The 27,557-nt window shown below is 42.0% G+C and overlaps 1 long non-coding RNA gene across 1 annotated transcript; it reads left to right on the forward strand.

Moving 5' to 3' along the window:
* Positions 1 to 27,557, forward strand: LOC138745387 (uncharacterized). The gene is made up of 3 exons (XR_011346233.1): positions 1 to 95; positions 21,082 to 21,223; positions 27,332 to 27,557. It is a non-coding gene; the product is annotated as an uncharacterized lncRNA (long non-coding RNA).

Consider the following 27,557-nt stretch of genomic DNA (forward strand, 5'->3'; position numbering starts at 1 on the left):
AAGAAGTTCGCAGAGGAGCCGGGACCTTCCTCAGCCGCGCGGTCCAGGGAAAGCGGGCGACCCGCAGCCCGCCGGGCCCCACCCGGGAGCGGCCGGTACCGGCGGGGTGTTTGGGTGGAGCCGAGGCGTCGGTGCGAGGCCTGATGACGCCGACAGGGCGAGGCGGGGGACCGTGGGGTAACTGGCAGCGGGAAGGGGCGGGGGAGGGGCAAGAAGACATTTTGGAAGTCTGGTTGGCGCATGCGCTGTGGATTTAGGACTTGGAGTTGGATTCGCGCATGTGCAGCTGATACGCACGTGCCGACTGACGGCCACCAAGCAAAGCCTTTGCGGAAGTGACAACAGGTCGCGCATGCGCACTGAAATTAAGATGGCTGCCCCCCAGCCTATGGACCCTGAGAAACTGAGTCACAAAGTCAATCCGCACATTTTGGGATTTACGTGTCCTGTGTCTCTGTTCTCGTTTGTCAAATCATTTGATTTTAAAATAGGCTCTTAGACTTCAGAGCTCCTCGCACGGGGGCAAAACTCCGACTTGCGTCCATTGTGGGATGTTTCGGGTTTCATTACGATCGCAAGTCGGGGAGGACCTGTCGGGGTCATTGGGTCGCTTAGGAAGGGATGGAAAACCATCTTGGACTATCCGAGTGTTGCAGAGATTTGACCTCTTTTTGCTCTTTTGGCGTGCTACAATCTCAGCGTTTATAAGGGGGAAATTCTTTCAAAATTTCATTCAACTTTATTACAGAATTCTTCCTAGATTATCTGTGTAACATTGAAGGTTATGGGTTTTCATGAACAGGGATCATGATTTTACTCATAATTTGGTGAGCCAATGGATGGGACATTTTTGCTCATGCCCCATGGGAATCGAAATAAAAATGAAGTGAAAAGATTAGGAAGGTTTGTTGACCCATCTTTTTAAGGATGATTTTCATCTTGCTTGCTGAATTAAAATGTGATTTGTCAGTTCTTAATGGCAGCTGCCATATTGGCATTGCAAGGAGAGATGGGAAATGGGTCAGGTCCATGGTGGCCCCAGTAATGCAACGTAGAAAGATGTCACGGGGCTGAATGTGGGTTAGGGAGGGAGAGGTTATTAATTTTTGGGAAACGTATGTGGCCACTCACCTATCAATATTTTTTATCAAATAGAAACTCCTGCTGGTAGAAGCCATTTCCTATTTTGAACAGGCCCAATGTCATTATCCAAGCAGATATTGTTAAGAGCCCAAAGGATCCCAAAACTCAGCAGCAAGAGACATTCACCAAGACAAGTGGTTTTTAAAACAGAAGTTATTTTAATCAAATTTAAACATGAAAATAGAATTAAACTTTAACTTAACTCTATACTTAACTAACCCAAATGAACCCCCTTCTAATTCTAAGCACACATGTTTGTAATGTGTTTAAATTTAAGAAAAGTTCTTTGGTTCACAGTTCAATCTCACTTCTCCTTCTTCCAAGTTCTGTGGATGCAGGCAATTCTTCTGCTGTGCACAGAATTGAACATGTACAAACTTCACCAGGTTTTGGTGCTCGAAAGGTAAATGTTTTCCACTCAGGAAGGTTCTTGTAGGGTTTCCAGACAGTGATTTGTTGTTCCAGGATTTCCACAACTGAGGTACCTTCATTAGTCTCCTCAATGTCTAGCTGATGAAACTAGCCCCATCAGGATCTTCAAGATGGTATCTTCTTTCTGCAAGCTACCTCAGAGTTCCATTCCTCTTATTCCAAACAACAGGAGTTCTTTCTTCTGCTCAAGCTGTTGTTAGATAAACAAAACCCAGGTGTGACTTTCCTCTAAGCACCCTGCAGAAAAGTACTTGTAGCCATCCTGACTCCATTTCCAAACAATGGTCATTCATTTTATGACATCAGTTCGATTAACACCTACTTGTGAATGTGCAGATCATTCTCCAGAGATCTTCAATCTTTCAAATAAGATGTTTTAAAATGTATGTGTGTGTATGTATGTAACCTACTCTAAATCTTACCAAAATCCAAAATACTACCAAATTCTCCAAATATATTTATTTATTACAATGAATAAGTTGCATTTAAGAGACTCTAAGACAGGCATACTTGGGTGAAAGAAAAACAGGGTTGTAGCGGACGTACCGTCACTGTCAGTTCACAGACTTACCTGACACGTCGCAGGCTAACAGTTTTGGGCACCAAAGTACAGTGAGTGGATCAGATGAAGCCCCTGCCTAAAGGCACGGGGCGCTAATGGCTCGGAGCTTTAACCTGCTGGTCCTGTGGACCGGAAGGTGTTCACTAATGTTCTCATTGACAGTCAGGGAATAAAAGGTCCGTGTATGTCTTCAATGACATGAGTTGACAACCTTTGTATGTATTTGCCTTTATTAAGTAGCATCTACCGCAGTAGCTGCTACAGGGTATTTTTTTTGTTAGAAATATCAAGATCAACACAACATCGTGGGCCAAAGGGCTTGTACCGTGCTGTAATATTCTGTTATTTCTGTTATTGCTTGACTTTGAATATCTGTTGTAAGCTCTGTGAGACTTCAATAATGTAGCAAATTTGCACAGCAACATTGCAGTCAAAAGTTTGTATCTCCTGGTTGACTTGAGCTTTTCTCTTTTTTACACAATGCTTTATAGGTCTGGTCAGTAAGAAAAGAAATATTGTGCATGTTGAATATGTCATTATGTCTGAAAGTAACACTGGAACAGAGTCATTAACACCAAGGTAAATAGCACCCTGAAGTGGCTGGTGCAGTTTCGTGATGGGCAGAAGTTATCCCTCAGTGGCGACAGTGATGTGAAAATGTAGGTAAATTATTTGTGTATGATTTATACATGGAAAAATTAGCTGTTGTTTGTTCCAATTTCAGGTAGATGAGGTTGCAAAGTGGGTAAGGATAGAAAATAGTGGGGGAACAACAACTGGGGCTTGCATTTGATTGTGTGAATGTAGAAATGGAAACTCAGAATAAGGCTAATCTGATTAAGCAAGCCACTGGCTCTCATACTTCCACCAGAAGTGAATCTAGAATTGAATTTTGAGTCTTTTATGGTGGGTATCTTCAAAGTCTGTTGATTGCAAGACTAAATTAAGAGCCCTTTTGCCCCTGGCTGTGCTGAAAGATTGTTTTGTTTATTAACTAAATCTTTCTGAGAGGGAGAATAGACTGAAGCTGCTTTCCTACTCGTTGGTGATGAATCTGGTAGTAGGATTTTTCAACTAATTACAGACTCCTAATTCCTCTCCGTCCTTGGGCATTTTCTCCTGCAATTTACATCAGTTACCACCATCGAGGGATTCTCATGCAGGGTAAAGTTTCATATGCACATGCTGCAAACATGTCCGTGCCCTCTGTGGCAGGAAACCCAATCCAGAGTAAATGACAGATTGACTGAGCACCTCCACTTTGATCACAATGGCCATCTTGGCTCATGGTCACAAGCTGTTTTAAGTTCCATTCCATTCCCACAATGACCTTTGTCTTCTGCCTCCTCCATTGTCAGGGTGAGGTCAATTCCAGAGGAACCATCTCTTATTGCATTTGTGACTCGATAGTATGCATATGGAATTTTCCAAAATCATGTAACCTGCCCACCACCTCCCCCCTCCACAGGTTTCACTCTCTTTCCTGCTGATTCACCCAGTTCTCCTCATATTCTCCCTTCCAAACCAGACGATTGATAAATGTGGGCAGAGAAATGGCATATGGAGTTTAATTGAGACAAGTGTCTTGCTCTTCGAGAGGACTTGTAGTAGTGTTGCAAAGAGGGATCTTGGGGAGCAATCGTGAGCTCCTTGAAAGAGGCAACATAAGTGTAGGGTGTTAAAGAAAGTATTCTTCATTGAGCAGGACATGAAGTATTAATGTGATTAGGCCACATTTTGAGTATTTTCTGCAATTCTAGTTGCTGCATGACAAAAGGAGTTCATCAGGGGCTTGCTTGGGGAAGAGCATTGGGTCTGAGGAGAGGTTGGACAAATTTGGATAGTTTTCTCTGGAGCATTGGAGGCTGAGAGATGACCAGGTTGAAATTTATCCAATTATTCTAATCATGGAGAGAGTAGATTTCTTCCACCCCTGCCCCCGTGGGAGATGTAAAAATACTATGATACCTATATTGAACATGAGAGGGGCAAATGAGAGAAGTGAGGCAGGGTTTCGCACAGTGCGGTGGGGGTCTGGCCCACGCTGCCAGGATAGTGGTGAACTCACCACGATTTAAGAGGCATTTGGTTGGGCACATGAACAAGAGGGAATGGGTGATGTGCATGGACCATGTGCTGACACATGGGATTAATTTAAATGAACATCATGGTCACCACAGACATTGTACACCAAATGGCCTATTCCTGGGCTGCTCTGTTGGGTGACGATTCATCTCTTTTCAAGGATTGTTGCCGATGGGCAGTAAACTTTTCACAGAGGTCTACCTCCAATGAATGTATTTAGAACATTTCCATGAGTTAATTCCCTGGAGAAACAGCAGTTTATCATTCAAGCTCTGTAGCCACAGCAATAATGAAAAGTTTGAAGGCCATCATTACTGAATCCATTTTAATCAGCCTTCACCTTGAGACAACAAAATCAAAATGCAACTTTTAACCTCTAGGAAAGATGGGTAATTCTTTGTACCACAGAATTATTGCTGAAAATATATTTGGCAAATTTTGTGAATTCAGCTTCCAAAGAGTTGATGAAGAGGAACCACAACGAGATTTTAAAAAATTAAACCCTGAACCTTTATTAGAAGTTCATCGCAATAAACATGTTCAGGTTCAGTAATGATTGATTCTAGAATGGTATGTGGCAGTAATGAAAGGAATGCAGGATAGATATATTCCAAGAAAAATAAATTAATGATTTGGATTGTGGTTTAAATGGTTTTGTGGCCAAATTTGCGGAGATCACCAAGATAGGGGACAAAGTAGGAAGTGTAGAATCCGTAAAGTTGCAGAAGGATATAAACAGATTAGGAAACTGGGCAAAATGATGGCAGATGAGATTTAACACCGAGAAATGTACAGTTGTACATTTTGGCAGTGGAAATAAACAGGAAGCATACTATTTGGATGGGAAGAAAATTCAGACCTTGGATGTGCAAATGGACCTGGGTGTCCTTGTGCAAGGAAACCTAAAAATTAATGACCAGGTGAAATTGGTCATGAAGAAAGCGAATGCTATGTTGGCATTCATTTCAAGAGAAATAGTGTACAAGAGTAAAGAGGTGTTGATGAGGCTCTATGGGGCACTGGTGAGACCTCATTTCGAGTAGTGTGTGTAGTTTTGGGCCACCTATCTGAGAAAAGATGTGATGTTGAAGAGGGTGCAGAGGAGAATGACTAGGATGATTCCCAAAATGCAAAGGATAATGTACAAGGAGTGTTTTACAGCTCTAGGGTTGTATTCATTGGAGTACAGGAAATTAAAGAAGTAACGTCATGTAGACATTTTGTATATTGAAAGGTTTAGATAGGATGGATGTGGGTAAAATGGTTCCCTTGGTGGGTGAATTGAGGACAAGAAAATTAGAGGTTATCCTATAAAACAGAGATTAGGAGGAACTTGTTTCGCCAGAGGGTCGTGGATCTGTGGAACGGCTGCCACATACAGTAGTGGAAGCCAGATCACTGAGTATTAAATCAAGAAATAGTTTTGTGTCAGTTTACGGAGCAGATTCGATGGGCCTGGTGGCCTGGTTCTGTTCCTTTGTCTGTGATCTTGTTCTCATTTTGGAGAGATTATTGAAGTCAACTGAGAAAAATGGAACAATTCTAGACAGTTGTTAGAATAGGTATTTAGTTTGGCATCTCTATGTAAAACTCCAAAACTATCTGTCACTTTGGAGCGGTGCCTGTCCCTCCAACTCCTGAGCAACGTAGATTTGCTAATATGTCATGTGTTCATTCAGCTACAAATGATTCTCTTATTCAAATATGCCCAGAGGTCACTCGCATTTCATTTCAGCTTCACATCGTTTTGGGTGGGTTTTCAGTTGTAAATGTGGCCAGTTCCACTTTTGGAGAAAATTTCTTGTCACATTTTTCAGTGATGTATTTGACAAAATGCCGTTGTGTGGACTGCAGCTCTTGAATGCAAGTGAGCTACATTTATTGTCCTTCCAATGCCATCTGCTGCCTGACAAGCCTTCAACCTGGCTCCTGCCCTTTCCAAGCCTTCCTCAAGTCTTTTCTTCGCCTCGTGTCCCCATCATAATGGTGTGCAGACATGCAATAAGCCACCATATAAAGGCAGGGTCTAGGAGACGCAGGCTTGTAATACCCCGGATTATCTTAAAATCTCAAAATTGGAATGGCAAGAATTGTGCCTAGCCCACAGATCTGACAGCTGCTGGGCTTCACGATTGTATGTGGTTCTGAAAAAACTAGAGATTGGCGGCCTTGCAGAGATGATCGACCCCTGACAATTCCACCATGCCTGACTGATACAATATTCCAAATTTACAAGACTTCTCAGCAAACCTCCACGACAAATCTGCATTTGCCAAAATAGATCTAGAACGTGCTTACTATTAGATTCCATTTGAGTCTTTGGATGTCACAGTGATGCCCCCGTTCGGCATGTTTGTGTTTCTGAGAAAACCATTCGGTCTATGGAATGCAGCTCAGACATTCCAGTGGTTCATGGACCACGAACTCACTGTCCTTGGGTTTGTTTGGTGCTTGTGTTGATTGAGGAGATTCTGGTTGTAAGTGTGGATGAAGCGGAGCACAAGAGCCACCTTATCTCATTGTTTCTAAGGCTTGAGGAATGTGGTACCATGATCTATCCCAGGAAAGTGTTTCTGGTGTTTCTGATCTTGTATTTTTGGGAGCTAGAGTTATGCCACATGGTATTTTGCCTGATGAATGGAAAGTGCATGGAATTATGCTTTCCATGATGTGAACACTGTTCTGACATATGTCACTAAGGTTGTACATCAAATGCCCAAGATCTTGCTCTCTTACCACAGATGCATCTGTCAGTGCTGTGGGAGCAGTGTTCGAACAACGAGTCTGTGGGCAATTGGAACCTCCGGTGTTTTTTTTCAGCCAAGCGGTCACCGGCTGAGGCAAGGTATAGTACATTTGGGCAAGAAGTCTTAGCTATCTATCGCGCAGTGAAACATTTCAGTTTTTTTTAAAATTTATAGTTTTGTATACAGTTCAATATAATACCAGAATCGTATCCAAATGATACATTGATCAAAATAGAATAACAAATAAATGGTTGTACTGTCCATAAAAGTGAGAAGAGAAGAAAAGTATAATGAAAAAAAAACAGATCTAGGTTCAAAGCTCCTGTGATAACTATTCCCTCCCAAAAGGAAAGGCAGGACATTAAAAAAATATTAAAATTAAACCAACATGATAAGGTTCAACCATTAAGATTAATGAAAAGTGGTGGTGGGTTGGAGAAGTGAATACATTAGATATCCAAACCCATATCTAAATATGGTTTCCATATTTTGAATAATTTATCATACCCAGTTAATATTATACGTCACCTTTGCTAAGGGAATACAATTTTGCATTTCCCCACAATCAATTTTAAGATGGGATTCAGATTTCCATGGAATTGCTATACATCACCTGGCCACTGTCAATGCAACTTATAAAAATAATTAATTGTTCTTTGAGAAATTGAATTAGGCTTCCAAATCATATACATTTCCCAAAAGTAAATGCTCAGGTGTGGATGGTAAACATTATTATAATTTGTTCCAAAAACTTGCCCACATCTTTCCAAAATGATGTCACCTTGAGACATGACCAGAGAGAATGTATAAACGTACCAATTTCTGTGCCACATCTAAGACATAAATTTGAAATAATTCCAATAAATTAATTGATATAGCATTAAATATAATTGATGAATAAATTTGTAATTAACTAATCTATCAAAAACATTAATTACTGTCTCAGCAAATGTCAGACAAGCAAAAAGGGTCAATTTCAGTTCCCAAATGCAATTCCCATCTTTCTTTTGATTTATTCAAGTCTGGGTTTGGAGATTCCACTTGAAATAGTAGATACAATTTTGAAACAAATTTATTAGTAATTCTCTCATGAATCCAAATTTCCAATTCAATATTTCAGCTTTTTATTGGAAGGTCATTCTTACACAATTTGTACAGACCACCAGCCTCTTCTGCATACTGAAAGTAGAAGCACGCATCTCTATTTGTGCAGAGAGATTTGGCACTTGGAGTTCATCCTACAATTTTCATCGGACACACAGCATATCTGAGGAAAAGCGAATGCTGTGGCTGGTGCCCTATCCAGGCGCGACATTACATCCAACAATTGCCATCGATTTCACTGCCGTGGCTCATGCATGGCACACTGATGCCGATTTCATCAGGTGAAACCAGATCAACTCTGGTCTCCATCTTCAAGATGTGACCCTGGATGAATCGAGTGAAAAGTTGGCCTGTGATTTTTTTTCCCCCAACAGGAAAGACTCTGCCGTTTGTGTGGCAGCTATGTGGCAGGAGATTTTCTCTTCACAATCTATCTCTTCCTGGTAGAAGAGCATCAATCAAACTGGTTAAGGAAAATTTTATCTGGTTTCATGTTAAACAGAATGTTGGATTATGGGCAAGGACTCACTTGCTGGTTCAACGCCCTAAAGTCTCCAGGCACATGAAATTCAAGCTGGGGGATTTTGTTGTTTTGTATTCCCATTTCCAGCACGTGCACCTTGTGGCTTGGAAGGTCCACTTCCGCCATCTCAGCAATGTACTTATCTGCTCACGGGTGAGGATAGGACTACCAGATGGCAGGATGTAATTCCTATCATCGGCATCTCTGCAGAGACAATTGCTTGGACTTTTGTGGATCATTGGATTCCATCTTTTGATGTTCTGGACAAACTATTACAACAGATCAAGAGTCTCAGTTCGAGTCAGCATTGGTCCGAGCTCTCACTGATCCTCTGGGCACGACCTGAATTATCGCTAAGCATTTCAGGGACAACAGCTTCTCTGAGCATTGTCATTGACAATCGAAAGCAGGTGGTGATGCATCTACATGGAGCGAATGTTTGCCCATGGTTCTCCTTTGCGTGCCCACTGCTGTTAGGGCAGATCATGGATGTTTAGTGGTAGAGCTTGTCTATGGCTGTATGCTGACCTTGCCAGGTGAGTTTGTGAATCTGAGTCCAGACACAGTGCTCCATGAACAGGTCAGTTATCTTGATTGTCTTCAAGAAAATGATTTGGCAGAGAATGATTCCAACTGAAACGGTATCTTCTTATGAACCAAAGTAGCAACACCTCGAGCTTTCGAATTAAATGGAGATGAAAAACATGTCCCACCCAATCTCTTTTCAATTTCATATGTTCTTTCTCAGCCATATGAGTTTCTTGCAAAAAAGCAAGATCAACCTTCATCTTCTTTATAAATGCCAATATTCACTTTCTTTCAATCGGATTATTTTCCTTTAACATTAAAGATCACAAAATTGAAATGAGCCAAAACTTAATTTCCTCCTGAGATTGACACTTAACACAGCAATTACAATTATATTTATATAAAAAAACCCAAACCCCTCTTTTCAAAGAAGAAAATCCTGTAAAAAAACCTACGAGTATAAGAGTCGGATCCGCCTCTGTGGACCAGGTGCAGTCAATACCGCAAGTGGCAGATGCCTTTGAAGTAGTGGAGTCAACCACCACCCCCCAATCGAACATTAAAACCCATCAGTCATCCCAGTGATAACACCCACATTGAGCTTGAGCTTCATCTTCAACATCACTCACCAATTCTGATTCCAACTTCTTTTCCCCATACCCATCCCAATCTTATCCTCGGACATTTTCCCCATTGATTCCTTCAAATCTGGGAAGGAATTCACAAAAGTTAATGCACCATAAGGACTCTCAAAACATTGAGACTGATCTGGCCCATAAAGTAAAGTAAACTTATACCCTTTCATCCACAGAACTGCTTTGGCCAGATTAATCTCTTTCCGTCACTTAATAATCTCCTGACTTAAATCAGCATAAAATAAAACCATATTGCCTTGAACCATCATAGGGCTTTGATCAAGGCGAGCTTTCTGAACCGCAAGCCGCAAAATCATTTCTCTATCCTGATATCGCAAACATCTTAAAAGAACCGCTCTTTGCATTTGACCCGGAAAAGATTTTGTCCTTAACGCCCTCTGAGCCCGATCTAAAAAAACTCAACTCCCAACATCTCTGGAATCCATTTCCAAAAATAATTTTACAGGATCTGAATCTTCAATATCTTCCAGCAGACCAACTATCTTAATATTATTACGACAACTTTGATTTTCCAACGAATCAATGTTTTGTAACAAATCTCTCTTCTGGACATCCCAGCCTGTAAATAAATCCTCAATATGATCCATTCTCTCTGCATAATGGTCCACACGGTCCTTACAGTCAATAAAAACTTCTTCTATCCTCTTAAATTGATCTTGTCCAGTGTCCACTGCTGTTAAACTCTTATTAATATCAACTTCAATAGATGTAATTTCTTCACACATACCAGCCATTTATTTCCTTCATACCAGCAAATTGATAATTTAAAGTTTCAAAACCTTAGTTCACAGAAGACATCATATTTTCATTTTGATGGATCAGTTCTGTAGAGGGGCCTTGAAGTCTGGGGAAGGTATCTGGTGAAACAACAGCTTTCATTGGAGAAGGAGATGTTCTTCAAGCCTTAGGCCTCCCTTCATTGAGTCCAACTGCAGCAAGTAGTCATTCTTGCTCTTCTTCTTCTTGAACCTCTGAGTTGTCCTCCTCCACCTCTTCTCTTCCACATCATACCTGGCAGCCGGACTGTAGATCGGATCCAGAATTTCCTGCAAGTGAGAACATCTCCAGATGCTCCGCTGCATACAGGCAGTCCCCTTCCCGGTATCTAGAGCTCACATTCGGGCATTCACCCCCCACTCTCCTTAGTCAAGCCCGGCTCGTGTCGAATTCCTTACTTGCACTCCTCCTGGCCCGGCCAAAAATCTTGGCGCCATCTTTCATCTCCGGATGTGCAGAGGTTGCAGACATTTCTTCCAGCTGCTCCCGACTTGCACGTTGAGGATTCAGATCCATGTCTAACTTGTCCTGAAATTCCTTCTGGAAGGTCGTCCTTGCTTCTTCTGCACTTTTCACAGGTTGACAACCTAGGTTTTTTCGAAGTTGCTTGTAATGAAATGGTATTGTATGTACTGACCAGTACAGGGACGGGCTGGCACCCCCCACCCCCGCCTCCTGATGACATCCTCTCCTGGACTCCTCCCTGGACTCCTCCCCTGTGATCCAGGCCTTCACTTCCCTCACTTGAACCCGGGCCTGCAGTCTTGTGTGTAATAAAGCCTATCGTTCCCCTCAGTCTTTGTCTCTGTGATAATTTGGGGCAACTGATCGTGCCCAACACTGTTTTTTTTCCTTTCTTCATTTCCAGAATTCTACAGTAGAAAATTATTGTTCAAAACATTGATAAAGTCAAACAAGACATTACAGTTCGAGTATTGAACAGTTCAGTCAGGGAGAGGTGCCTTCGAACTTCTTTTTCCTACGCCATCTTGCCACACCACCCCCCCCCCCCTCAGCTGACTCTTTGAACACCATCCAATCCATGGACTCAAGGCAGACCTGCAGCTGTCTTCCCTCCCGTGACCACCTTCTGGTTGTCCTGATCTCGTAAGGGTTGTGAGCAATTTTAGGCCCCATTTCTAAGAGAGGATGTGATGGCCCAGAGGTGGTTTACAAGAATGATCCTGGGGATGAGAGGAATAATGTTTGAGGAGCATTTGATGGTTCTGGGCCTGGACTCGCCCGAGTTTAGAAGGATGAGGCAGGACCTCACTGAAATCTGATGAATAGTGAAAGGGCTGGATAGCGAGAATTTTGCCAGTAGTGGGAGAGTTTAGGATCAGTGGGCACAAACTCATAATAAAAGGATGTCTGCTTAAAACGGAGATGGAGAAATCTTTTCATCTAGAGCAGTGATTTTCAAACTCCTCCTCCACACCCCCACCCCCTGTATCATATTCCACTAAATCCCTTTGCCAGAAGTGCTCTGTTAGTAAGGAATTAATGAGCTATGTGATTGGGGAAAAAATTTTGAAAACCACTGTTTTAATCGTATGACATTGACTTGTTCTGTGCGTGGTTTCATAACTCCAGAGGAAATGGGCCAATGACAATTTTTCTCAAGCAAAATATTTCCTTCACAATTGGGTCCACTGCAGTCTTTCTCAGCCTTTTTTCTCATTCATATAACACTTTAAGCAATCTCTTACTCATTTTTCGACTCTCCAATTAATAAAGTCCCAACCTGTTCAACCTTTCCCTGGAGCTCAACTCAGGAAGACCTGGCAGCGTCCGAGTAAATCTTCTCTGCACTCTTTCAATCTTACTAATACCCTTCCTATAGCTAGGTGACCAGAACTGCACACAATACTCCAAATTTGGCCTCACCAACATCTTATACAACCTCACCATAACTTCCCAACTCCTATTTTTAACATTTTAATTAATGAAGGCCAAGATGACAAAAGCTGTCTTTAGAACCCTGTCTTCCTGTGACACCACTTTCATGGAATTATGTAACTGTGTTTTATCTCTTGCTACCAATTTCTATAACTTGCTGTTCAATTTCATATCGTTGGCTTTTGGATTATTTTATTGTGTCCCTTGACCTCGAGAGTTCTGGCAGAGCAAAGGAATTTTGTTTTCTTTTGTCAGGTCAAATTTTGTCACATTGATCCAAAAACAAGTATTTTCACCATTCCTTCATTTCAGATTCTCTGCAGCTGTCGTATTGTACCTCACAGTGACGGCATTGTGTTTGTCTTGTTTATCCTTTACCCCTCCATCCAGACAGATGTGTTGATCAATGAGTGGACTCCACTCATCCAGCACCACTGCCATTTCTGCTGCTCAGGCTTTTCATCCCACGTAATCAATTTGTTATTTCCCTCTCTTCTTTTTCTCAGCAAAGAGAATCAGGTTTATTTGATCATCTTTCTGAATCTCAGTGAAAGGTTATCGACCTGAAGGTTTTAACTCCGATTATTTTTCAAGTAGATAACCTGCTGAGTATTTCCAGCATTGAGTTTTTATTTTACTGCATTGGTGTATTACTGAGTGCTTTGAATGGGAGAAGAAATGTGGTTTGTGTTAAGTAAAGATGTCTAGATTATGGGGTGGATTTAGAAAAATAGACGTAAATGTGGAGGGTTCATGGAAATAGTTGATACATCTTTTCGATATTTGGAGTCTCCTGCCAGAAAGCGTGGGATACTCACGGGCTTAATTCAAACCCGCTGGCAGCAAACTCTTAATGATGTCCCACCTATTCCCGTGGAGCCCAGCACATATAACCATATGACAGTTTACAGCACAGAAACAGGTCATATTGGCACTTCGAGTCTGTGCCAGTTCACATGAACAACTCCACTAGTTTTCCCCTCCAACACTCTGCCCTTATCCCTCCAACCCCCTCATATCCATGTACACATCCAACCTTCTCTTAAATGACAGAAAGGACCCTGCCGCAATTATCTCTTCTGGAAGATCATTCCATTCTGCCACCACTCTCTGAGTGAAGAAACATCCTCTAACATTCCTCCTAAAGTTTTGCACCCTTACCTTGAACTCATGCCCTCTTGTTCCAACCTCCCCTGCCCTCAGGGGAAAGAGTCTACTCACGTCCAGTCTATCTATTCCTTTCATAATTTGAATACCTCTATCATAACCCCCTTCATCCGTCTACGTTTGAATGAATAAAGTCGCTGTCTCCTTAATCTTTCTCTGTACTCTAGATGTTGTAAGCCACGTAACATTTTTGTAAATCTTTTCTACACCCTCTCCATGTTACCTATTTTATTCCTATATTTGGAGACCAGAACTGAAAACAATTCTCCAAACCTGGCCTCACCAATGCGTTAAACAGTTGCTGCATCTCTTCCAGCTATACTCTTGTCTATGATATGATTTCTGAATGCCAGCAGATCATATCTCAGGATAAGATATTGGACCAATGTTTCCTGCATCTTGGAAGAAACACCTTATTGACCAGAGACACAGCTTATCTCATCCATCAATCAGAACATCTGTCAAGCTCATGTCAAATAAATATGTATAGCATGGACTGAGAAAAGGTGTCGAGCAATGGATTTGCATATGTACCTCCTGCCAGACTGCCAAGATTCAGTGCCACACTAAGGTACCTCTTCAACATTTCCCGACGGTATGCAGGCAGTTAGAACACGTGCATGTGGACCTGCTTGGACCATTGCCAGAATCTCAAAACATGAGATACATTCTAACAGTTGTAGAACATTTCACGTGCTGGCCAGAGGCTGTCCCGTTGCCATCCAGTGACACTGAGACAAGGGCCAGAGCATGCATCGTCAACTGGATTTGGTTTTCCCACATCAATTCAGTCCGCAGAACACAATTCACCCTCATTCCCACTGGCAACTGAAGTCCACTTTTAAGGCCCGACTCACTGGTCCCAGTTAGGTTGATGAGTTGCCATGCATTCTTTTGGGAGTGCACACAGCTCCAAAGTAAGATATGTCTGTATTTTCCGCAGAGATGCTTTATGGTCTGGTCCTTACAGTTTCATGGGACATTGATTTCACAACCAATTCTGATCTGAACATCCTTCAGCAGCTTCGACATGGTATCACGATCAGCAAAGCTTTTCCTACCCACTGGCTTGGATCCCCTTAACAGAATGTGCCCCACCACTCCTGGATGCTGATTTTGTTTTTGTGCGCAGACAGGACCCAGGAATGCTGTTACAACGACCGTATGAGGACCTTTTCTTCATGGTGAAGAAGGATGGGTTTGAGTATACTTTGGACGTTTGGGCACATTCGCAGCTGTTTAGTTTGGACAGACACAAGCCTCCCCATGTGGATCCCGCTTCACCCATTCAGTGCCCCCAGCCCAGACGATGAGGGTGTCCACCTAAGGTGCATGAAGCTGGTGTTTTACTTTCTGGCGACCGTTCTGGGGGGTGTAGCAGCTGTGTAGCGGGCCGAGTAGGCAAGTTTCTTTGGCAGGCACATGAAATCGTAAGGCAGACAGCTGGGAACTCATCCATTTAATTGACCACATGCACGTGGTGCTGCTGCCAAGGAACAGCAAGTTGGTCTGTGATTTCTCCTGCCGGAAGGTGCAGGACACTCACAGGGCCCGTGGATCTGCAGCAAACACATAATGATGTTCCACCTTGACCCATGGAGCACAGGACATGCTGTAAATAGAAGAAGCCTGTAAAGACTGAATAAAGCAGTCTTGTATTGATTAAACTGTGTGTGTGTGTGTGTGTGTTGCTTTAATAGCTCTGTCGAAGTAGCCGCTACATATATAAATATTTGGAGGATTATTGCACTTTGAGGATACTTTTCATCCATCTCACAGCCTGTGGGAAGAAGCTATTCCCCAGCCTGTAAGTCCTGATTTTGATGATGGACGTGGTGAAAGATGCTGTTCACTAGATCAAAATGGTCTTTGTACTATTCCTTGAGCCCGATTTGAACAACACTCCCAGTAAATGTCATCTACAGAAAAAGGGAGACCCCAGTGATCCTCACTACTCTGCATCATTCCTGTCTGATGCTTTACAGCAACTAGATCATCCAATGGTGCAACCAGACAGGAGACTCAACTGCGCTCCTGTAAAATCTCAGAATGAGAGCCGTTGGCCTTGACCTCCCCAGCCTCCTTGGGAAATGTAGGCCCTTCCTGACCAATAAAGAGATGTGATTGTTTTGTGTATTAATACGTGTGCTGTATGGATGGGAATTTTATGTGATTGTATTGTCTATTCTTGCTCTTCAACAATCTTTAGTGGATAGAAAAAGCGCAAATCTAAATAGGTCATATGCATTAAATGGTAGACTATTGAGATGTGCAGACAACAAAGGGATGTAGGAGTGATGGTAAATAGTACCCTCAAGGCTGATACTCAGGTAGATAGAGTTGTGAAGAAGGCATTTGGAATGTTGGCCTTCATAAATCAGAGTATTGAATTCAAGTGTAGGAAGGTTATGATGAAATTGTACAAGGCATTGGTGAGGCCAAATTTGGAGTTCTGTGTACAGTTTTGGTCACCAAATTATAGGAAAGATATAAACAAAATAGAGAGAGTGCAAAGAAGGTTCACAAGAATGTTGACAGGATTTCAAGGTTTGAGTTACAGGGAAAGGTTATGCAGACTGGGGCTTTTTTCTCTGGAGCGTAGAAGATTGACAGGGGACTTGATAGAGGTGTTTTAAGATTTTAAAAGGGACAGACAGAGTAGATGTGGATAGGCTTTTTCAATTAAGAGTGGGGGAGATTCAAACTGGAGGGCATGGTTTAAGATTGAAGGGGTAAAATTATAAAGGGAACATGAGGGGAAATTTCTTTACGCAAAGGGTGGTAGGGATGTGGAATGAGCTTCCGGCAGACAGTTGAGGCAGGATCATTGGTTACATTTAAGTATAGACTGGATAGTTACATGGAGAGGAGAGGACTGGAGGGGTATGGACTGGGTGTTGGTCAGTGGGACTAGGAGGGTGGGAATTTGTTATGGCACTAGTTGGGCCGAACTGGCCTGTTCTGTGCTCTAAGTGGTTATATTGTACCTTAGGATGTACAATCATGTACAGATTGTCTTTAAATAGTCATTTGGCCCAGATGTCTATTCAGTCCAAGAATACTTTCAGTTACAGGCTGATTTTGAACAATAATGCCATTGATTCTTAAACAAACATCGTTTTTAATTTTCTTTAAACAAAAAAAAAACAGGATCAAACTTTAACTTATCACTATTAACAGTCTTCCATTACCACCATCTAATTTTAAGTGCAGGTCTATTTAATGTGCATAAAGTTCTTTGACACAATTCCAAGTTCACCGGTGTCTATCAATTCTTATATTGTGCACAGAATTCAACATTTATGAATTTGCACCAAGCTCTGGTGCTTAAAAGTAAATGTGTACCCTCCAGGAAGGCTCTTATTGGTTTCAGAGAGGGATTGCTTGCTCATTGGACACACATAAACTGATTCCCTCTGATCAGCCATTTTGGTGTCTTGCCAAAGAAACTTGACCCATCAGGGTTTTACAAATGATAACCTCTTCTGCAGGTCACCATAGAGTTCCTTTTGTTTCCCTTTTTTCAAGTGAAACATCATTTCTATCCAGCTATTTCCTCTTATATGGACAACAAAGATTTTCAACACGCTGAACTGAGAACTAACACCCCGTCTTCAAAACAAGATGCCAGCTTGCCATCTCTCTCTCTCTCTCTCTCTCTTTCTCTCTCCCTCTCTCTCTCTCTCTCTCTCTCTCTCTCTCTCTTTTTTAGAAAAAAGCCTACTTGGTCTCTCCTCTCTGCTTGCAAAACCACATGAACTTCTTAGAACAGCAAACTGGAACCAGCCAGATTACTGCACCGGACCCAAACTTCTGAGTCCATTCATCTGTTCCTTTAAAAGCAATAATCAATTTACACCTGCTTTTGAAATTCTTTAGTAAAACAGTCTCCTTGTTTTGTCTTTGCAAAGGCTCTTGGTGCCTGAATGACTCACTCTCAGCCAAGCTCTTGCATTTTAAATAAGAGCTGTATTGTGAAGTGTATGTGTTTGTTTGTGACCTAAACGACTCCTCCAATTCACCTCTTTCAAAAACATCTCTATATACAATATAAAATATATAATCTGTCACAGGACAGACGCAGCAGAGGAGTTGTGATAAAATCAACGGTGTCCTTGCAAAAATAAAAAGTGGGAAGAGGTATAATCTGGTGAGTAGAATTTGTAATAGTTTGAAACTTGAACCTCTCTCTGTATTTCAGCAGACAATTTACTGTCATGTAATTAAAAAGTGTCATATCACACAAAATTGCTTTTTTCCTGCTGTAAGACAGACAGACTCACCTCTGGCAGAAATTGCCTGAAATGCCTCTTCCACCCACCATCCCCTGCCACCCTGAACCCTGGGCTAAGTCACTGAGGGTCTGTGGATTCTCTTTCAATGCTCACAGACCATCCAAGTCATTGGCAATGTGAGCTCCAGTTTTGAACCTCTGACATAATTAGGAATCATTTAGCACTCACTCATCCAAGGTCTGATACCTGACATCCTTTTAGCCAAGTCTGACCCACTTTAGCAATCCACAGCCTGGTGTGAGTTCCTTGATTGCTTTGTCCAGAAGCCCGCAGTCTGTGTGGGTTCCTCTCCTCAAGTCACCAACAGCCTGCCACCTATTTGGGTCTTTCAGTTGCAGAACCCCTCACTGGTCTGCTTCCTTGGTCACTGACCCATGGATTGAATCCTCTGCTTCTGAGATGTTGGTGGGGTGTGGTCTTTCTGTTTTATGGTGCCCTGCACTAGTCCTCCACTTCCACAGAGTTCGCGGTGGTGAGGAAATCTAACAAATCTAAATAAAAGATTTTGAACTTAGAGGAGAATCTCACATGTCTAGAGGGATGGAAAGGGCATTATTACAAATTGAAGCCTAATATTTGAATATTCAGTTGCCAAATTTGCAAAAGCATAGAGTATATATTTCTCAAGCTATATGTAATTCTTTCCAAAGGAATACAACTTTGAATATTTGCATGTCATCTTGGCATCCCTAAAAAAATATATCTATATATATCTGATTTCCAAGTAAATGCAATACATGTCCTCATCACCGCTAACGTTAATTTAACTAATTTAAATTGATATATTAATAGATTTAATTTGTGCCTTGTTCCTTCAATATTTCCTAATAAAATTAAGGTCAGATTCTGCGGAAAAACATATCCTATAACTTGTTCCATTAATATTGTAATTCTCCCCAAAAAGATCTTGCATTAGGACAAAGATAAGTTGAATGCAAGAAAGTTGCAACATCTTCAACACACCTAAAACATTGATCTGATAATTCTGATTTTATTCTATTCAATTTCACTGGTGTAAGAAGTAACTGTAGAAGAAAAACTAGTTGTGAATTCCTTCCTCACTGCTGCAGTGTGGAACTCTGGTCAATAGTTCCAGACTGCTGAGTTGAAGTGAATTAATACATCTCCCCTGGATCACGTGATCTCTATTGCCAAATCATCTTCCTGTAGAGCTTTTCAAATCCAACAGCCTGAGTCACCTGACTCCAGGTGCAGCTTTCAGATAAAATCCTTTCTGACATCTGCTACATGACTGATGTCAAAACAATTATACTGAACTAATTTGTATATTACATTGAGATCCTTATATGGATCTGCCCATATTTGCCAATCAATTACAATATTCAGATCCATTTCCCACCTTTGTCTCAACTTATGAACTCCTCATTTAAAAGTTCCTACTTGTAATAAAGAGGACATCATCAAATAATTGTTTTTAACAATTCCTCTAAGTTGGAAATAGCAAAAAGATTGTGATGAGTTATACGATATTTATTTCTCAGTTGCTCAAATGACATTAATTGACCCCTTTCATAACAATCTTCAACATTTATAATCCCCTTATGAAACCAGCTATCCAGAAATTGATGATCCTTTAAAAAAGATACGAGGATTTTGAATCAAAGCCATTCTGGGTGATGGACATCTACTTACACCAATTTCATCATTTATTTTATTCCATATATTAATCAAATGTTTCAACAATTGTGTATCTTTATCACCAACCATTAATTTTGATTCCCACTTGTACATAAATTCTTCTGCTTTTCCCTCTCCTATTTTATTTGATTCTATTTTAACCCTTTCAAAAAAAGAAGCAAGAAATCTCATTTGAGCTGCTCCATAACAATTTTTAAAATTAGGAAGCTGCAGTCCTCTCAATGCAGAATTTGCATTGGGTTACTTGTAACATGGGATTCAATTGGAAATGGGTTCACGTGACATAAAACCACGATGCAGAATGTTTTCTAAGAATGGAATTCAAGAGGAGGGTTGACTAGATCTCCAGCAGGATATAGATCACAAGATATAGGAGCAGAAGTAGGCCCGTCGAGTCTGTTCCACCATTCTTCCACTCACCCCCACTCCTCAACTTTCTCCCAATAACCCTTGATTCCTTGTCAATCTCTGCCTTTAATACACCCAATGACGTCACGTGGGTTTCATGACCCACTGACACAATCAATTTTTCCACATTTGTTTTAAATTGACACCCTTTTATCCTGAAATTATGCTCTCCTGTCCTAGAATCCCCTACCATGGGAAACATCTTTGCCATATGTACTCTGTCCAAGCCTTCCAGCATTTGAAATGCCTCTGAGGTCCCCCTTATCCTTCTGTACTCCAACTAGTACAGTCGAAGAGTCGACAATTGTTCCTCATACACTAACCCTTTCATTCCTGATATTATTCCAGTAAATCATCTCTGGCCTTCTCCAACACCAGCACAGCTTTTCTCAAATATGGCACCCAAAACTCTAATTCTGATTGAATGGAAAGGCAATTCTCCAACGACACAAACACAACAGTTACATGATATTATGTCTTGTTGATATTTACCACTCGGGAAGGTTCTTGTTGGTTTTCAGATAGAGGTGTGTTGTTCAGGGAAGCATTAGGGTGTTTTTGTGACTCAACGTACCAGCATCTGAAGTCCATTTTCTCTTCAGAAAAGCTCGATAGGTTAAGCATGGAGCAGAGCTGAGCCACGACTTTGCAGATATTTAAGGGAGTGTGTCGGCAGGGTTTGTTCTGGACCAACAATCTCACCAAATGACTCTGCTTGAAATCAAGATTCAAACCATTTTGAGGAATACAACAGGAATTGTTCAACAAGAGCCTGGTATTCCCTGAGGAGTTTTCTTTCAATAGTGGAAATGATTTTTTTTTTTAAAGCCAGTTAATCTTCCTGATACAGATCTTTGTATTTAACTTTCAGGTTGATATCTGTTGTTAACTTGGAGGCCTTTAATGGGGTGACTGGGTGGAATCTTTGCTTTAACCAAGCAGTTCTCTTGCAATTTTCCAGCTGTAGGATGCGGTGCAGTTGCTTGCCAGTTGCGCAAGTGGGATGATGATGTGAAACTGCAAGTCACAGCGTCATTTTTGTTTTTGAAAATGCCAAGGTGAAAATTTTGACTTTAGTCTTTTTGGTTTGCTTAAGTTTACAGAGGAGATGTTGGGTCAAGCTGAGAAGACAGAGTTGGATGCCCATTTGGCGAATGGGCTGAGCAAAGCAGAAAGCACAAAACGAGGGGCTGAAAAATTAATGAAGCAAACTGAAGTGCCGTTGAACCCAAACCCAGGTAAAGAATTTAATTTGAGCAGCAATACTTAAGAGATCAAACGATTTGGGCTTTTAGTGGTGACCTATTTAAATGAACAAAATCTGATTAGAATAGAAGTTTATCTAATGTTTGGAAGTTGCCACAAAAAAATGGAGCATATAAATTAGATGTTGTAATTAAGATAAATGAACAATACAATGAGCCTGGTGTCACAGCATCTGCTTTAGTCTACAGTACATCACCATTAAACCTGATCCCCACTTTACTCCTGGTGTCAAATTATCTACCTCAACATACCGTAAATCACTGTTAAACGTTCTCCCACTGTGAACCTGGTGTCACAGTATCTGACACAGTTCATACTATATCACTGTTAAACCTCACAAATGTGAATCCTACGATAAAATAATGCACCCCTTCTAAGTCTCACAGTATTCTAATCCCCACCTATTTAAAAAATTCCAAAAAAGAGAGAAAAATCAATCCCAAAACAAGCTACTCAAAAGTAGTAGCCCCCTAAAAATTTGGGTGCGGTAAAGTCCACAAGTGGCAGGTGACTAAAGGACTCAGTGTCACCCACCCCCAGTCAGACTTTCACAAAGTACTGAAACAAAAACATTCAGCCCAGTGATTCCAGTCCCACTGATTGTTCCGGATCTTCAATATCGAGAAGACTTTGCGTCAATTCAACTTTTTTCCCATTCTTTCCATATTTTCCAATCTTCCCATTTCCATTCCCATTGACCCTTCCCTTCGGTGACAATGGTGACGATTGCCCATTTCCTCGTACATCTGGCAATGAATTAGCAAGTATTAAAGCATCATGGTCATTCTCAAAAAACTGAGATTGAAAATTCCCATAAAAATCTTTCAATACTGCTGCATGACGAAAAGCAAATTTATATCCTTTTTGCCACAATACTTCTAAGGCTGAATTAAATTCTCGGTCTCTTCTGATAATTTCTTGACTCAGAACTGCATTAAAAAAAACCCTATTATTTTGAACCATCAGTGGATCCTGATTTTGCCGTGTTTTCTGCACCACCCATCGGAGGATCATCTCTCTGTCTTGTTATTTAAAACAAGGAATCAAAACTGCTCGTGGTAATTGGCCTGGAAACGGTTTATTCCTTAACGCTCTGTTCACTCGATCTAATTCCAGTCCATCTGGAACAAATTACCTGCCCTTCACTTCTGGGATCCATTTCTTCAAAACCTTCACCGGATCCGAACCTTCCATATCTTCCGGAAGACCTACTATCTTAAGATTATTTCTACGACATTGGTTTTCTAATGAGTCAAACTTCTTCAATAATTCCTTCTTCTGAATCCCCTAATCTACAAAAGGATCTTCCACTATTTCCATTTTTTCTCTATTACGCTCCACTTGACACTTGCATTCAAGAAAGCCTCCTCAATCTTTTTAAAATGTTCTTGCAGTGTCCACTAATCGTGTCCATCTCGTAACATCACTCTTAACTACATTAATATCTTGCTTCATAAAAGTTATTTCTTCACACACAGTGTTCATTTGAGTTTTCATTTCCAAAAATCCTTGAGTCATCTGATGAGTCATCTGCATTGATATATTTGCCATATCTTCCATGAGCTGAGCAATCCCTCCCAGAATTGCAAACACAGAATCCAGTCCAGGATCCATCACCTCCCTTTGAGGCCGACCGACTTTTGCCTCAGTTCCCAGTTCTTCAAACTCTAATGAAGTTGAGCTCTCTTCTTCCTCCAAAGCAGTAGGTCCTCTTCCAGTGCAGCTGCAGGTCTGGACACCCGACAACAGCATGCCTACCTCGTCAACTGGCCATCGCTCGGGCTCCCCCATAGCCCACACCGTCTCCAAAGGTTCATGGACCCCCGACGCACTGTGCATGCCCGGTAGGGCCACCGACTGCGCAGGTGCGTCTTCTGATGCTACACTGTACCTCTCCTGACCACCAGGCAATGCTGCAGGCTCATGGGCCTGTCCTCGCTCAGCTGGCCCACCCTCACGCCTGTGTTCATGAGTGCACGAGTCGAAACCGCTGAACTCATCGCTGAGCTGGTGCCATCTTGCGATAGCGCAAGTGGTGCCGACGGAATACTTCGCCGGGCAGGAATCCTCTGAGGCTTGGAGACGCCAGTCGACAACTCCGTTGCTTCAAGTTGAACTCGGCCATAATTCTTCAACACTTTTGTAAGGTAATTTCTTCTGGAACTGAGTTTTCGATTTTTTCACATTTGTAGCTATTTTGATCCTTCACAATTCCAAAGTCTATAAACGGTATTTTTAATCACTTTTACAACTTTTAAAATCGAGCATTTAATAGTCTAACTGGGGAAGGGTGGAACCACATGTCTACCCTCTGCACCATCTTGTCACAGTATCTAACACAGTTTATAGTAAATCACTGTTAAACCTTCACATTACTGTGAATGCTGACTCTCAGTTTCTGCCTCAATCTACCGTTCATCAACGTTAAACATTCTCCCCCTGTTAACTTCATGTTAAAGTATCAGCCTAAGTTTACCATACATCACCATTAAACCTTCTCCCCATTGGGAGACCGGTTTTACTGTATCTGCCACAGTTTATCGTACATCACTATTATACCTTCTCACTACTGTGAACTCGGTGTTACAGAGCCTGCCACTCTACCGTACATCACCAGTAAACCTTCTCCTCAATGTGAGCCTGGTGTTACTGTATCTGCCACAGTTTAGTGTACATCATCATTAAAAATTCTCCCCAATATGAAGCTGGTGTCACCGTATTCGCCAAAGGTTATCGTAAAACTTTGTTCAACATTTTCCCCACTATGAACCCGGTGTCACAGTAACTGCCTCAGTTTCCCATACAACACCAATAAAGCTTTTTTTGCCCACTCTGAGCCCAGTATCAATGTATCTACATAGTCTCCTGTACATCACCATTAACCTCCACCCACAGTGAACCAGATTTCACAGTATCTGCCTCAGTTTATTATACATCATTTTAAAACCTTCTTACTACTGTAAACCTGGAGTCACAGATTCTGCCTTATTCTACCATAATTCTCTGTTAAACCTTCTCAGTACTGTGAACACAGTGTCTCAGTATCTGCCAAGGTCGTCGACTGTACATCTCCGTTAAATATTCTCCCAACTGTGAACCTGGGGTCACAGTGTCTGATACAATTTATCGTACATTACTGTTAAACCCGCCAGATAAGCTCCAGATAACGAAAGAGGAGTTCTCGCATCTGAAGGAACTGGGGATCATTCGTCGCTCTGACAGCCCTGGGGCTCACCGCTCCACCTGGTCCCAAAAGCCTCCGATGGCTGGCACCCCTGCGGAGATTATCGACGGCTTAATGACATGACAGTATCTGACCGTTACCCCATCCCTCACATTCAGGACTTTATGGCCAATCTGCATGATATGAGAGTATTCTCCAAGGTCAATCTGGTGTGCGTGTATCATCAAATCCCATTGCACCCCGAGGACATCCCCAAAACGGCCATCATCACCCCCTTCGGTTTGTTCGAATTTTTATGCATGCCTTTCAGGCTCAAGAACACCGCCCAGACCTTCCAGCACCTCATGGATACAGTGCGCAGGGATTTGAATTTTGTGTTCATTTATCTGGATGACATTCTTGTCGCCAGCAGAGACTGGGCACAACACAAGTCTCACCTGCACACCCTCTTCTCCCGACTGGTTGAATTCAGCCTAATGATCAGCCCGGCCAAATACCAGTTTTGTGCAGAAGAAAATTTGGATGGGATGAAACTAATCCAGAATCCATTGGATTGGAAAAATTAGATTGAGCGTCTTCAAATACTTGGAAGTTTTGACGTCAACAGACTTTGGAGTGGCCATATTTGCTCAGTTACACCATTTTTCTGATGTAAGTGAAGGTGGTTTTGATCCTGTCAGTTACTGAGTCCTGTGAAATAACCAAGTGCGAGTCGATGGTGGATTTGTAATGGGAAAAGCCAGAGTGGCTCGATTAAAGTCAGTCACCAGACCTTGAATGGAATTGACTGCTGCTATTATGGCGAGCAAAATGGACGCTATGTTAAGAAGAGAATTACAGATGGAGTTAGCAGATCCTGTGTTTTGGACTGATAGAACATCAGTGCTTAAATATATTAATAATGAAATCATGAGGTTTCATCTCTTTGTGACTAACAGAGAGAATGAAAACCTGCACAACAACAAATGGCAGATTTACCACAGGACAGAGTTTCACCTGATGAATTCCCAGTTACATCCGTGGAAGTTGATTATTTTGGTCCTTTGCAAGTAAAGTGAGGACGAAGTGTTGAAAAACGATATGGAGTTATTTTCACTTGTTTGACTATGAGAGCAATTCATATTGAAGTAGCGTCATTGCTTGATACAGACTCTTTTATTAATGTTCTTTGGCGTTTTATTCCTAGACGTGGTCAAGTAAAAGAATTATGTTCTGATAATGGATCTAACTTTAAAGGAGCTGAACGAGAATTATGAAAAGTTATTCAAAATTGGAATCAACATAAATTCATGATGCATTACTTCAGAAAGAAGTTAATTGGATATTTAATCCACCCATAGTTATGGGTGTGGTATGGGTAAGGGTTAGTTGGTTGTGGAGAACGTTTACAAAGGTCTGTACTGGGCAGTACTGGGCAGCAATGCTTAATGTTGTAATGGATGCGGAAGCTCTGTGAAGGGGTAAGGGAGGGACTGGCCAGGAAGTCTGCAGATGCTGGGTCCGAGGGCAATGCACAAACATGCTGGGGAAACTCATGGATAGTTTTGTGAGGAGCAGGTCCTGCATCATGAGTCAAATTGAGTATTTCGAGGAGGTGTCAAAGGAAATAGATGAAGGTCAAGGTCTGTATGTGCTGCACGTGGATTTTAGTAAGGTGCTTGACAAGGTCGTCATGGTGGCCTCATTCAGAACATCGGGAGTCATGGGATCCATGGAGCCTTGGCTGTGTGGATTCAGAATTGGCTTGTCTGCAGTAAACAGAGGGTAGTAGTAGATGAAACAATGACTAGTGGCTCTCCAAAGGGATCTGCTCTGGGACCCCTGCTCTTTGTGATTTTTATGAATGATGATGGGAGTGGAAGGGTGGGTACGTCAGGGGATGACACAGAGGTAGAGATGTTGTAGACAGTGTAGAAGGTTGTCATAGGTCATCCAGTTTGCAGAGAAGTGACAGATGGAGTTGAATCCTGTAAATACAGATGTACTTAAACAAGCAACTGGTACAGGTTTTTTTCCAGAGTCATTTTCAAGGGCACGAATAACAGTTATTCCAAAGAAGGTTGGAGACCCATTAAAATTAGCTTCATATAGACCAATATCTTTATTAAATGCGAATTACAAGAACGTGAGGGCAGAGCACTTGGTTAATGGCAGGATTATGAACAGTGTGCAGGACTGAGATATATTTAGATCCTGCGCCATAAATCGCTCAAATTTGCTGTGCAAATTGAGAGGGAGTTTAAGATGGTGTATTGTGTGCTGGCCTTCAGGAGTCAGGGGATTGAGTTCAAGAACTGAGAGGTAACGCTGCAGATGTACAAAATTCTCGTCAGACCACACTTGGAATATTGTGTGCATTCCTGGGGCGAGAATACCAGTGGACGTCTAAATAAGGTGAGATGAGGGAACTTTAGACAAGATGTGAGGGGGATATTTTATTCACACAGAATGTAGTGGGTGGCTGGAATATATTGCCAGGGGTGGTACTGGAGGCTCATCCAAAAAAGGCATGAAAAAGATTTTAATATAGGGACAGGAATAAAAGAAAAACAGAAGGTACTGGTGAGAGGGAGGGAAGAGTAATATTGTTGTGGGGTAGGTTCAGATGGGTCAGCTGAAGGGACTCGACTGATCCATCCATGATTTGTCCAGCATCTTGCTGCCATGTCATGGTGAACCAGGGTGTTGCCTGATGGAGTCACGTTGCTCTGAGCTCTGCAGAGATAGATCGTGCTTTTCTCCAAAACACACTTCCTCAGGTAAAGCAGAGGAATGGGAAGGGTCCTAGTGTGCAGGGGTAGGGAGGGGGGTGAGGGGGAAAGAGTTGGGGCCCTCCAAAGTCATCATGATCAGGCCTCGGAGATGGCATCTCTATCACTCGTATTTCTCTTCCCAGGAGAAGGAGCGATCTCAGAGACAAGACACGAGTCCAGAAGAACATTGCATCCCAGCTGAACAGAGGACGGACAACATCATGATGGCCTGAACCCCTCCCCTTCTCCCTCTGGCCCTGCCATCTCCATTCCCCACCTCTTCCATATCCCTTCACCCACTTCCCCTCCCATTTCTCCCCTACCTCTCCTCCATTCCAATCCCCTCCCACTCACCTTCCCCTTCACCTA

The sequence above is a fragment of the Narcine bancroftii genome, chromosome 11 (assembly GCF_036971445.1).
Source record: "Narcine bancroftii isolate sNarBan1 chromosome 11, sNarBan1.hap1, whole genome shotgun sequence".
NCBI classification, from domain to species: domain Eukaryota; kingdom Metazoa; phylum Chordata; class Chondrichthyes; order Torpediniformes; family Narcinidae; genus Narcine; species Narcine bancroftii.